Below are 14,581 nucleotides of genomic sequence, written 5' to 3' on the forward strand. Positions count from 1 at the left end.
CCTCCTCCAAGTAGCGCTTAACGAAGAGACCTCTCATGGCGGGTTCAATCCACCTTTTCGGCACAGTTAACAACCCCCTTGGTTAGGGTCAGGCAGGCAGTCGGGGGTAACTGAAGCTGCCTCTCCCTTCAAGCCTTCAACCTGAAGCATTAGATATCTATTTATCCTTTAATTCATTGATCAAACAAAGCAAAACAGTGCCCTTAAATCTGTAGTAAGCACAATCATTTCCATTGGTCGTTATTGTTGACCAACTGCTAATGAATGAATCCTTCTTTCCGAATGCATCCAACACTCGATCCCGGATTACTTGCAACTTGGCAAGATCCCCTATATCCTGGGTTAGGGCCGTACCCTATTAACCCGACTTGGTCAATACCTTAAGTTCATATGTTATTCCAATTTATTGGTTGGTCTCTTACTTTCAAGAAATTATCTTTACCCAAGAAAGATATTATATTAGGATGACTTTTCATCCTCTTGCAAGGTAACTTGCCTAATATTCTGCCAACCTCATTCCGAGGAATTTGACCATTTCTTTGTGATCAATTCACAAGATCGTGCGACTCTACTAATTGTCACACAAGTGTCGCATCAAGCTCTGGGACTATTTACCCTCCGAATGGAGTCACGAAACAATCTGTTCATGATTACATTAGGCTGATGTTGTCAGTCCTAGGGTTCCAAGTTCCATATTTTTTTAGCAAGAGATTCCTAGGAAAAAACCCTAGATCACTTCTTAAATATGTTTCAATGTCCCTACATTCCGTAAATGTGGGCAAGTCATTAGGGTATAAGAGTTTCAGTTTTTGGCAATGCGTGCAACTAGGTAAATGTCCTCACCGGCTAACCCTAGACAGTTCCTTGGGATACGTTGCATTGAATTAACCTCTTTCTAAACGAGTACTCTTAAATCTGTAGCAAGCACAATCATTTCCATTGGTCATTATTGTTGACCAACTACTAAGGAGTGAATCCTTCTTTCCGAATGCATCCAACACTCGATCCTGGATTACTTTCAACTTGGCAAGATCCCCTATATCCTGGCTTAGGGCCGTACCCTATTAACCCGACTTGGTCAATACCTTAAGTTCATATGTTATTCCAATTTATTGGTTGGTCTCTTACTTTCAAGAAATTATCTTTACCCAAGAAAGATACTATATTAGGATGATTTTTCATCCTCTTGCAAGGTAACTTGCCTAATATTCTGCCAACCTCATTCCGAGGAATTTGACCATTTCCTTGTGATCAATTCACAAGATCGTGCGACTCTACTATTTGTCACACAAGTGTCGCATCAAGCTCTGGGACTATTTACCCTCCGAATGGAGTCACGAAACAATCTGTTCATGATTACATTAGGCTGATGTTGTCAATCCTAGGGTTCCAAGTTCCATATTTTTTTTAGCGAGAGATTCCTAGGAAAAAACCCTAGATCACTTCTTAAATATGTTTCAATGTCCCTACATTCCGTAAATGTGGGCAAGTCCTTAGAGTATAAGAGTTTCAGTTTTTGGCAATGCGTGCGACTAGGTAAATGTCCTCAGCGGCTAACCCTAGACAGTTCCTTGGGATACGTTGCATTGAATTAACCCCTTTCTAAATGAGTACTTCGTGGTTTTAGGTGTTTAGGTTTATGCCAATTTAACCTGTCTATTCTTGAAGAGATTTACGCTATCATTTCCATAACCACATGACTTATTATCTACGTGTAAGTTGATTTTCAACCCTAACTTTTCCGTTTAAGATCAAGCATAGGTTAGGTTATAGCCTAATTCCAATTAGTCATCCTATAACTTGCGAACAAGATTCATGCTAAAACAAGAAGCCTTTTACTAATAATTATGCAGTTGAAAAATGATATTTATACCAATTGACTAGAGTTATGCAACTTAAGAATCATTTCATGCCTTGCAATTTCCTATGGATTATTAGCACTTTCCATAATGACTCATTGCGAAGAAGATATGTCCTAATAATGCGACATGCAATTTATACTTCCATGCCTAAATGGAGTGCACTATCTTAGTTCCGTTTTGTAAATATGGACATTAATCTAAGTTCAGTTCATTGAAATGCACAAAAACTACTTGCTAGAAATGTATATCAATTTTCTGCTCACTTTATTTTGTTCGTTTTATTGAGAATACTAATGACCGAAATCTTCTATCTCATGAGCTAATTCTTTCTAAATTAACCAAAGTATTTAAGACAAACAATGCATCCTATCTCCAAAAATTATCCACGCACGATTGAATTATAACAACGTAAAATAAAAATTAGGAAGGAAAACCTGGACTTGTGGTGAGATGTCCATGTGGATGCTAGGAGACGATCCTCTTGCGGTTGTGCCTTGGGCTTTCTTAGGAGCCATTTTGAATTCAGCTTTTTCGCATTGGGCGCAGAGTTACAAACTTGTCCGTCTCGGTAAGGGTATTAGGTGGAATTCACACAGAATTGGGTGGAAAAATCTCGGAGGGCAGGGGGTATAAGAACGATGATAGGGTTTTGGGAAAGACCCACAAGAAAGGATTTAAGGCCTTTGGATTGCGGGGGTTGGAAAAACCCACAAGAGGGTTTTAGCATCATACACAAATAATCTAATTTTCAAGCTCATGAATGTGAGTCAAAAAGAGAGTGAAGCCATTCATGACTATGCCAATAATATGCTAAGGCATTACTAGAGAATCCTTGTAGCCAAAACATCAATAAAGCTTATCTGCATAACCTTTACTAAAGGAATTTGCCACCATGAGGAGTTGTACAAAGCCCTAACTAGTAATTGAAATTTGAACCAAATCAATCTGCGAGGAGTTTTTGAAGAAAACATTTGAGTGGATGACTTATTCAAAGAGGGAGGAAAAGGAAGAGCTCAACCATAGAATGCAATCATGGTGAGTAGTAAGAAGGGTGAGCAAAACAAAGTTGAGCTCCTATAAGAGGTCCTATAAGAGGTGGAAATTTCAGGACGAGTATTTTCAAGAGTCAATGACAACCTAAGGCCTAGACCTTATAGAAAACAATGTCGAATGCATCCAATATGATGGCAATCACTTGCCATTGGAACATACCGACTTTATCCATAGAGTATGTTCCAATTGTGGATGGTATGGTCATGATGCAACCATCTATCACACACCAAGAAGGCTTCAATACCCTAGTTCTTACCCCAATAGTCCTTATTGAGCTAATAAAGAAATTCTCGATAGAAGAGTAGTGCATTTTATCCCATTAGCTCCTCTAGAGCCTACAGCCATTTCTCCTCGAGCCAAGACACCACAACAAAAATGAGGCATAGACGCACATGTTAGACGTGCAAAGTCGAGCATGTTTATCATTGCGTCTATACGTGCGTGTAAAAGAGCGTGTAAATAGATGCAAATTTTGCGTCTATATATCCGCGCAAATAGACGCAAATATAGATGCGTTTTGAGACACGTAATTATTTAACCACCTGAAATTGGACTTAATATAATTAAAAAACTAGAGTTAATAATTATTTTTGCATTGCTCTCTAATGAATGGCACTTCCTCTAGTTGACAAGCCTGATATAAGTAATTAGCGGCAAGTGACACAAACCTTATTATACAATTAGTAGCAAGCATTGCATGTATCTTGTAATTTCTCTACTTGAAGTGTAATATTTCTACCGAAAATATATATTGTAGCCATGTGAATTCTCGGCAAAAGATAATGTTAGCATTGGATCCCGGACGGTACGAACTTAGATGCGATGTAGCATTATCTCCTTTGGCAAAAACCAGGACTCCAAAACCGCAGATCTCGCATGAATCTCCTCTTGGGAGGAGGTCATGGGGATAAGAATATTTGATTTGGATAAATAATAGTATAATGACAAATTTTTTATTATTCCCCTTATCCCCCTAGCCGACTGTCGTGCTAGAGGGGGAGGGAAATAGAAGGTATGTTCAAGCTCCTCCATGGAGCTTGCAGGGGGGAAGAGGGCATGTGTGATGCCACGTAGGGGAGGGAGGATCCCCCTCCCCTCACCTATAAAAATTGAGGGTGTGCAGGCAGAGAGGGACGGCCGAGACGCTGGGCAAGAGTGAGATAGGTAGGCGTCACCATGAAAGAGAGACGACACTGTGCTGCTGGCGAGAGCTAGAGGAAGAGCCGCTACGCTACGCCGTGAGAGAGAGGAGGGACTAACGAAGTCGGCTGCAGTCCACCCTGCCACCATCCATCCGCCTACACACTGCCGAAATGGCCATCTGTCGACTACCTCCACCCCCACATGGCTCTTTCTAGAAGCTTCCGAAGCTTCTAAGGGGGGGATCTATAAGCCCCCTTTCCCCCCTGATTTTCCATTGAAGGGCCTTCGAGTGGTCCTTAAACCCTTCCCCCCCCCCCCCCCAACATTTTCCTTGAAGGGCCTTCATGTGACCCTTAAGCCTTTCTTCCCACCCTCTCAAAATTCCCTCCTAAGGCCTCTATCAGTTCCTTTTCCCCCCAAATTTTTCCCCTTGAAGGGCCTTCATGTGGGCCTATTTAAGCCTTTATGTTACACCTTTCCCCCCCATAAATTTCCCTTGTAGGCTCTTGTTCATGTGGGCGCGATAAAGCCTTTTTGCCCCCATACAAAATCCCTCCACGTGGCCTCTTTTACCTCACCCTTTTCTTCCACCTCTTCCTTCATTCTCCATTTCTCTCTCTCCCCCTCTCTTTCTTTCTCTCTTTCTCTTTCTTTGTTGCCTCTCTCTTTCTTTCTCTCCCCCCCTTGTTGTTTCTCTCACTCATTCTCCTCTCCCACTCCCTTCATATCTCATTTCTCTCTTCCTCTCTCTTTGTTACCCTTCCCACCTTTCTCTCTCCCTTACTCTCTTCCTCTCCCTTCCTTCATACTTCGTTTCTGTCTTCCTCTCTCTCTTTGTTACCTTTCCTATTTTTCTCTCTCTCTTTTTCTCTTCCTCTTCCTTCCGTCTTCTCCCTCTCTCCTTTTCTCTCTTTCTTTCTCTTTTTCAATACATATCATTACAAAGAAAAAAAAAGAAATTAAGAAAACACAAAAAAAAGCAAGAAGAGGCAATGTACCTATCACAAAGGCTTGAGGATGAATTCTTTTGCACCTCCTCTTCATGATATCCCTTTTTTTACCCTTGTATACTTCTCGCTCTTCTTTTGTACATCGATGGCGGTAGTGAGGAGTTCTCATTCTCTCTCTTTTTATTTCTTAGACCGGCGTCGCTATTTTCATCGCTAACTATTTTAGCAATGCTATGTATGATGCAAAAAGTGACACTGCTATTTTGTGTCACAAACTGCCGTCGCTATGTCTCCATTCCCTTATAGTGGAAGAGATACTATATAGGTATACTCCATGATTGTCTTCTTCAGGGAATTGGTTATAGTCGACCATGTTGAAATATAAAGAGGGAAGATATGTAGAGACACGAGAGAGAGAGAGAGAGAGAGAGAGAGAGAGAGAGAGAGAGAGAGAGAGAGAGAGAGAGAGAGAGAGAGAGAGAGAGAAGATGCACACCATATATACTCCCAAAGACTATTTCATATTGAACAAAATCAATATATATATAGGTGAGACCTAGTCTATATAGAATGAGCTATATGTAGCTCCAACATTGTGAAGGGATCAATGCATAGGCAAGGTATGGAATTGACTAAGTTGGCACTACGTACATGAAAGAGGGAGTCGTGCACACTTGTGAACCTTAATGATTAGCATGTGTAATCAAGTATTTTAATGATTGACACTAAAAGGTAATGGGGCAATAGTGACGGCCATTTGTGATGCAAAAAAGCAGTGTTGCTATTTGCATCGCTATTAGCATCGCTATTTACGTCGCTATTAGCATTGCTATTTGCATCACTATTAGCGTCGCTAATTCTATTAGCGACGCTAATAGCGACACCAGTCTGAGGAAGAAGTTTCAAAAACCTGAGCATAACATTTGTCGAGAAAACATTTGCGAGAAAGAATGAAAGAGAAAACGAGAGAGATTAAAGCTTTGAGAGAGAGAGAGAGAGAGAGAGAGAGAGAGAGAGGGAAAGAGAGAGAGAGAGAGAGAGAGAGAGAGAGAGAGAGAGGGAGCTCATCACAATTGTCACCACCGCCGCTGCTATATACGAAGAAGAAAGAGAAGTGTGCAAGGGAGAAGGGAGGGAAGGTACAAAGAGAAGGTACAAAGGGTTTCATCTTCAGGCCTTTGAGGTAGGTACATTGCCTCTTCTTACTTTATTTTTGTATTCTCTTGTTTTCTTTTGTTGTTTTTCTTTGCAAAGAGATACATGGAAAGAGAGGGAGGGAGGAGGGAGGGAGAAGAATGAAGGGAGAGAAAGAGAGAAAGAGGGAGAGAAAGGAAACAAAGAGAAAGAGGAAGAGAGAAATGAGAGATGAAGCGAGGGAGAGAGGAGAGTGAGAGAAACAACGAGAGAGAGAGAGAGGGGGGAGAAATAAAGAGAGAGGAAACAAAGAAAGGGAAATAGAGAGAGAAAGAGAGGGGGAGAGAAATAGAGAGAAAGAGAGGGAAGGAAGAGAGGACGAGAAGGTAGAAAAGAGAGGTGAGGTAAAGAGAGGAAGGAGAGTGAAAAGAAGAGAGAGAGAGAGAGAAAGAGAGATAGAGAGAAAAAATAGAGAGCGCGAGAGAAATAGGAAAACAATGAGAGAATGAGAGAGAAGGTTAAGAAAGATAAGTAAAGGTAGAGGGGGGAGAGAGAGATAAAGAGAGGTGGGGTGACATTTCTTTCAATATCTTTATTTCTTAAGCTTTTTATTTTCTATCTTTGATTGTCTTTGCAATGAGATGAGTTGAGTGAGAGTGGGGAGGGAAGGAGGGAGAGAAATAGAGAGAAGAAGGGAGGGGAATGAAGAGAGAGATGGAGAGAAATAAAAAATGGGAGAGAGAGGGGCTTCATAAAAAAGTATCAAAACCCGAGCATGGCATTTTACAGGTTTGTAAACAAGCAAGAGAGAGAGAGAGAGAGAGAGAGAGAGAGAGGTTGCTGCCACTACTGCCATCCACGAAGAGAGAGGAGACAAGTATAAAGGAGAAGGAAAGAACTCCCGAAGGAGAAAAAAATGAGAGAAGTACGAAGGGATTCTTCTTGAATCTTTGAGGTAAGTGCATTATCTCTTCTCTCTTTGTTTTTCTCTTTTCTTTACTTCTCTCTTTCTTTTTGTTGATGAAGAGTGTATAGAGAGAAGAAGTGAGAGAGATCAACGTGTGCACAGGAGATTCACAGAGAGAGAGAGAGAGAGAGAGAGAGAGAGAGAGAGAGAGAAGTTACTGCCACTGCCAATCCACCACAAAAAGAGAGGGGACAACTGCAAAGAAGAAGGAGGGAACCCATGAAGGAGAAGAAGAATAAGGAGAGAAGCGCGAAAGGATTCTTCTTCAAGCTTTGAGGTAAGTGCGTTATCTCTTCTCTCTTTGTTTTTCTCTTTTCTTTACTTCTCTCTTTCTTTTTGTTGATGAAGAGTGTATAGAGAGAAGAAGTGAGAGAGATCAACGTGTGCAAGGGAGATTGAGAGAGAAAGAGAGAGAGGGAGAGGTCGCTGCCACTGCCAATCCACCACAAAAAGAGAGGGGACAACTACAAAGAAGAAGGAGGGAACCCGTGAAGGAGAAGAAGAAGAAGGAGAGAAGTGCAAAAGGATTCTTCTTCAAGATTTGAGGTAAGTGCATTATCTCTTCTCTCTTTTTTTTTCTCTTTTCTTTATAGTTGGATAGAGAGAAGAAGTGAGAGATATCAATGTGCGCAAGGGAGATTGAGCATGAGGGTTATGCACACAACCTAAGGCGTATATGGATGCTAGCTAGCAACCCCGACTATCATGCTAGATCCAAACACATAGAGATTCATTACTTTTTTTTCAGGGAAATGGTACTTGTAGGACAGATTGATCTACTTCATGTGAAGACAGAAGACCAGGTAGCCGATATCTTTACCAAATCACTTGGTAAAAAGAAATTTGTTCGTCTCAAGGATCTACTTGGAGTACAACAACTAGTCTCAGCTCAAGAAATGGAGTTTGAGAAGGGGGAGGATGAGCTTGATTCTTTTGATCTTAAAACACCTCCATCCATTGAGATTGAGGGTGAAGACAAGAAAGAAGAGATAGAAGATGACTTAGACATAGGTAAAAACAAGAAGGAAGAAGTAGAGCTTAGAGACACTACCACTCCCTATATAAGTGTTTCTGGCTCCAACACCATGGTATAACTCTTACAAATGTTCAAATGCTCCCCCAAAAAGACTTGAACAAGTTTGGAATAAGCTGGAGTGAGCAGAAGATCAATGGGGCTTATTCATACCTCAGGGTCCTAACTATAATGAAAGCTTGAAGTGAAACTCTTCTTCTTGGGCCTAAAAAGTGATAAAAAAGCTCCTTGAGTAATACTTTTTTGAATTGATTATATCTAGATTTTATAATCACAAGCTCCTTTTCTTCTCGGGCCTAAGTAAGTGATGAAAAATCTCCTTGCGAAATACCTTTTCAAATTGATTATATCTAGCTTTTGCAATCAAAGGATTCAGTTTTTTTTAAATCTGATACACAATTTTTAGACATTAGGTGTAGTGACATTGGCAAATGAATTATGCAAGAATATTTAGTGCATATAGCTAGAAGGGTGGCAAGGTTGCATGCCCTGCTACCTAATTTTTTCCCCCTCTTTAACCGTCATTATTTGCATTGGAAATTTATCTGCAACCATCGCTATTAGCGCCGCTATTTGCATTGCTAACCCAATTAGGGACGCTAATAGCGACTCAAATAGGAACACTAATAGTGACGCTTATAGTGATGCTAATAGCGACGAATCGATCATGTCGCTAATAGCGACGCAAATAGTGATGACGGGGGTAATTTTTTCCATGAATAATTCCGTCGCTTTAAACGTTGCTATTGGGTCTATATGTTGTAGTGTGACTTGTGCACTCAAGAATTCAACAATCTTGCTTATGCAAAAAATGAATGCTGATTACAAGTAGTAGCATGTGTGTTGACTTCATCAACAATAGCTTCTACTATACCATCTAGAAGTTCATTTGTAATAGCTCTTTTTCATCAATCACACAAAAATTTACCCTCCCCTTTCTTTTGATTCCCACTTTTTTTCTCGTTACTTAAGAACTAGTAGGTTTGGATCATTTAATGGCACCCACACAATGTGTTAGTAAAAATTTTATATTGAACCATATGTGGCCTTGTTGGAAAGCCTACTTTTTGAAGGGCAATGTGCACGTTTTTAAGCTTATGATACGTATTTGACTTTTATTTTTATCGTCAATCCATCACTTGTGAAGTGCATATATTTTAGGAGACCATCATTTTGATGAGCAAGGTTAAAAATTACACATTGAAATTTAATAGTAGTATATGGGTACTAACCTATAGGTATTAGGCTTGGGTCATGGGCATCCTTAAGGGCCAAGGTGCCAACTTCCAAGACTTTGACATGGTATATTGAGTGGGGCCAAAAAGTGGGTGTTGGACATAGGATTTGGAAAATGAGGAGTGCAATTTTCCGCATCCAAATTGGATGTTGAACTTTGTTTGAGAACAAAGATGAAGCTTGAGAGAGTAACGTCGTTGTATTTTGAACTTTGGACTGTCACATTACAAAAATAAAAGAACTCAATTTTCACATTTGTACGTGCTGGCCATATTTGTTGGAGCAACTGGGAGTTGGAAGTTGGGAGTCCAAGATCAAACAACACTATCTAGTGTCATCTCGATTCTCTGCATGACAAAAAAATGTATGTCTACATGCTGCAATTCTCAATGCTCATTGATCAAATATCATTCTTCAACTTGTGTATGTAGCTTTCCTAAGTATGCAAGCTATAATGGAAGTTTAGTGGTTAGACTCCATTTCAAAAGGCCAATGCATGAGTCATCATCCCTAACTCCACCCCTGCCACCTGGTTGTGAATTGTGGGGCCAACGAATTGCCTATAGAGGCTCATTCGAGGTCCTACATGGCAGCCATAGCATGCCAGCTCACTGCACAAAAAGCCTCCTCCATAGTTGGCTTAGTCCACACCTACTAAGCTCTAGCACACTGTGTTGCTCTAGTGGTGGCCTGCCAGTGCGTGCTGCACACTAGCAACTACAGCCTATACAATGTGCACCCTTGCCTTGTTGGCATGATCTATTGAAGCAATATGCATTGAAATTGGCTTTGCTTTCTTTTCCACTTCACAAGTGTACTTTGTCATTGCCATATTGTAACCACTTGATAAAGCATGTACTTTGATTGCATCATGTTGCATTGTGATACATTCATCTCCCATACCCCATGGACCAGGTACTCTGTACACTTCACACCATTCGCATTTCATCACTCCTTTCTCACTATACCATAAACCATATTTTAACCAATGAATTTTTTCTTTCCATTGGGCTCTCAAATTTCCTTAATGATCCTTGTTCCTGTTCCCCTTGATCACATGAAGCATTGCCTATATTTTGCAAAGATGCCTCCCCTTCCAATCCATGCATATTAATACTTCCATTTTGTGTAGATATTTCCCTTTGCAAGCCATGCATATCCATATCCTCTTACAAGTCATCATCATTAAGATCAAAATCTAGAGGAGAACCCACAGCTTCCTCAACAACTTGACTAGGGGCAAAACCCACTCAAACATTGCCTTCAAGGTCTTTTGCCTCTTTGTTAAATTTTTTGGTGCCATATGTAAACTAAAATACATACATGATAGAGTATCAAGCTTTATGAACATTATGACTTCCTTAAATAAGGAAATAAATTGGTAAAGGCTAAACCTTCTACCTTGATTTCAAGAGTTGAAAGGAATAGTGTTGTGCAATTCAAGTCCTTTCGATTCATGCACCTCCCCTCCACAATGGCATAATACACTACAAAAAAAAGGCCTCTTAGACGCACTCTTAGACGTGATTTTTGAATTGAGAGAAAATCTTGCGGGCGCATCTATCAGCGCGTCTAAATGTGCATGTACCATTTCGCGTCTATAGTCGCGTGTATAAGGAAATCCACATGCACCAATAGACGCTCTTTAGACGCGCATATACACGCATAAATAAATGTGCACACGAAAACCAAAAGTATTAGTGCGTCTACAAGCACGTCTACTTGGAAGATTAGATGAGCACATAGACAAGTGCATAGACGCACTTTTACGTGCGCCACTAGATGCGACCGCAAAACCAAAAATCTTCTTTTTTTAAAAAGATATTTAATCTCTTTTTATTAATTTGAATTATATAGCATGTCGATGGGCGTGTGTACTCTGCATTTTAGACACGAGCCTAGACACACATTTTCTGCAATTTAGACGCACAAATAGATGCGAAGCACAGAATTGGAATCCCATACATCAAATTGTGCATTTGGGAAAAACACAATGGATCTGAAGGCACGAGAATTGAAAACAAAAATGCATGTATTCATTATATATAAAATGCATTTACATGGGGAGTTTAAGTGCTTGCGACCTAAAGTGTGGCCGCAAGCAGTAGGCCATAGAGGAGGTATGGTGCTCCTCTACGAGCCTGAAGAAAAAACATTTTCGCTAGCACCACCATCGCTACTGGTGTCGCTATCCCCCTCCTCGCTATGCTCCACATCGGGGTTCACATACACACACAAAAGATCAAGGTTCCTTATGTACAATTGCAAATAAAAAGTTATAATTAATAGGAAAGTAAGAAAAACATACCTCCTCTGGCTGTCGAATCCTCATAGCTCGATTGTATTTCTCCTCAATGATGAGACCCTCCTCATAGAAGTGAAGCCATGTGGTTGCGGGGTTATGGCCTCAATGGTAACCTACCTCTCTAGGAGTAGGTATCCTACCAACGATAATAGTCTGCAAAACAATTATGATATACAAACAATTATGAGACACAATGTATTAGAACAAATTATATAAAGAATTCTCTGTCGCCCGATTTGTAATGCGACGATCCCATAGTTTCCATTTGGATGCATCCCACCTCTGCGTGCTTGCGACTCTTCACTTTCTCTGCTCCTTTTTTCTTGGCTTTCTTCCACTCTATGCGGTGGCACATAAGTGGTTGGCTATAGGCTCCATGCCCCTCCTCTTGTCTCTACAGTGACTCCTTGGCATGTGTCATGAGGTGGGATCTTTTGTTGTGAAGCAAATCCCTCACTTTTGTGCGTCCCCAATCATCCGAGAATCGCTGACCCTCAAGATTTGGGTACCTCCTATGGACTGCCCTCAATACCTCCTGCTACAAGCCGCTTTTCTGATTCTTGAAGTAAACGAAATAATCTTTATACGTCGCATGTACGATGCTCCTCATGTATGCCATTACATCCCTTCCTTCATCATCATGGAATATGCCAGCAGTATCTGTAACTCTATGGTACTGGTGTACAGGCTCCTGTACATGATCTTCTAGTGAGGGTGATCGCTCACCACCTCCTAGGCAACCCCTACACAAGCCTCGTCCTCCCCCTCAACTCTCCCTCCTCTCTCTCTGTCGACTACCCTCTGCCTCGCTGGATGCACGTGCTTCCACAAATGCACGTGCATCGGTTGACGCTTATGCTTCAGTCGATGCATATACAGGCCCTGCACATGGAGTACCTGCAATTGGAGTTTGGACATTTGGTGTTTGGAAGCAGTGCCAGGCAAAGACGTCAAAGGCATTCCAAACATGATGTTGAACACCTCGTTTGCTGTGGGAGAGCGGCCAAGGTGTCTAGTCATCTCTCCCATGAAGTCTTTCTTACTAGGAAAACCTCCAAAAAAAGCATTGACCCCTCTACTGAACAAGACCAATGTATCATTCATGCGCTCCAAATCTGGGTCATTGCTAGATGAACCAGGATGCGACATCTGCAAACAAAACACAGGAATAAGACAAATTTGCTAAACTGCAATATTGTGTAAACTGTACTATTGTGTAACATGTTTGTACAATTCCAAAAATAAAAACTTGTTTTTTTAAATCAGAGCTGGCGCGTGTATATTCACGTCTAAGATGCAGAATAAACGCGCTCTCAGACGCTTTCCCGAAGTCAAAGCTTCTGGGCAGAGCACGTGTATTTTCTCGTCTGAGATACAGAATAGACGTGCTCTCAGACGCTTCCTTGAAGTCAAAGCTTCTGAGCAGAATGCGTGTATATTCAGTCTGAGATGCAGAATAGACGTGCTTTCAAACGCTTCCTTGAAGTCAAAGCTCCTAAGCAGAGCGCATGTATTCTCACGTCTGAGATGCAGAATAGATGCGCTTAGAGACGCGAGTGCAGACGCGATAACATCAAACACAGTTGCGCGTCTATATTTGCGTCCTCTCTGGAATCTACACGCGCTGTCAAATGCGTGTATCAATCTGCTATGTGTGCAAAATGAGGTATCCAAATCATATAAAACACACAAGCACCAATGAATCTCCGTACCTCTGAAGTAGTAGAACAATACTCTGCAATCTTGCCTATAGCATTCACCTTATCAGGTGAGGGTTTCCTGCCATAATATCCACACATATGCCCAACAATGACAACCTCATTCACTCCAAAAACAGATTTTTGCCCTGAAAGTGTCAAGTTCACTTCTTCTAACCTGGCCAAAATCTTCTCACATGCTGAAATATGATCAGCCACAAAGTATCTGCATCCCTACTCATTTAGGCTCTCATTCTTCTCTTCTTCTGCACACCCCTTAATGGGCACATCATCCAAGAAAGGCATAGTAAGCTGAGGTATGTAATCACGAAGGACCTTATGCATGGCATTCATCATATGCGCAATAGAATTAGTGGCACCTTAAGGCAAGGTAGCATCAAACAAAGTTCATTGAAGATATTATTTAGAAGTTTGGTTTTGATTCTACACTCCTGCTAGTACTCCTTGTCTTGTGAGCTCTACAAAAAACTCACTTTCTGCAGAATGATGGACAATTAGTATTACATCAAACTTATGCTAATCTTATTAGTTGTCTTCAATTTGTTCGCTTTACTTCATGCCCTATCATTATTTTTGTAGCAAATTTTCTTGGACAACATCTTAGTTCTCCATGTCTTAATCGTTGGACAACAGCTAAACGAGCTTTGAAGTATTTGAAAGGAATTAAAGATTTTGCATTGGTTTATCAATGCCAAACAAAACTCTAATTCTCTGCATTCACTTCAGCTTTTGGGTTATACAAAATTAGATTGGGCAAGCTCTCACTTATCTATGCATTCTACAAGTGCAAATTTTTTATTTATCAATGGTTGTATCCTTGGCCTAACAAGAAACAATGGTGTGTTGTTGTTTCCACTAACAGAGGCTGAAATGTAACTACATCTTTAATAGCTTGAGAATTAGTATGGCTTCAAAAAGTTCTATTAGATATTGGCCATCCTCCTCTCTCCAGCACACCACTTTCATGTGATAACCAAAGTGCTATTAGTCTTGCTAAAGACTATGTTTAATATAACAAGTCTAAAAATATTGCAATGTATTATCATTATGTTCGATTTGAAGTAAAGAAAGACAAGATCATGATTGAACATTGTCCAAGTGATCACATGACTACAGATATGTTCACCAAAGGACTCAATGAAGCACACTTCACTCTTTTGTGCTCATAAAACTTGGAGTT

This window comes from Lygodium microphyllum, chromosome 15 (genome assembly GCF_053477565.2).
Source record: "Lygodium microphyllum isolate KBCC chromosome 15, Lygodium_microphyllum_v1.1.10, whole genome shotgun sequence".
NCBI classification, from domain to species: domain Eukaryota; kingdom Viridiplantae; phylum Streptophyta; class Polypodiopsida; order Schizaeales; family Lygodiaceae; genus Lygodium; species Lygodium microphyllum.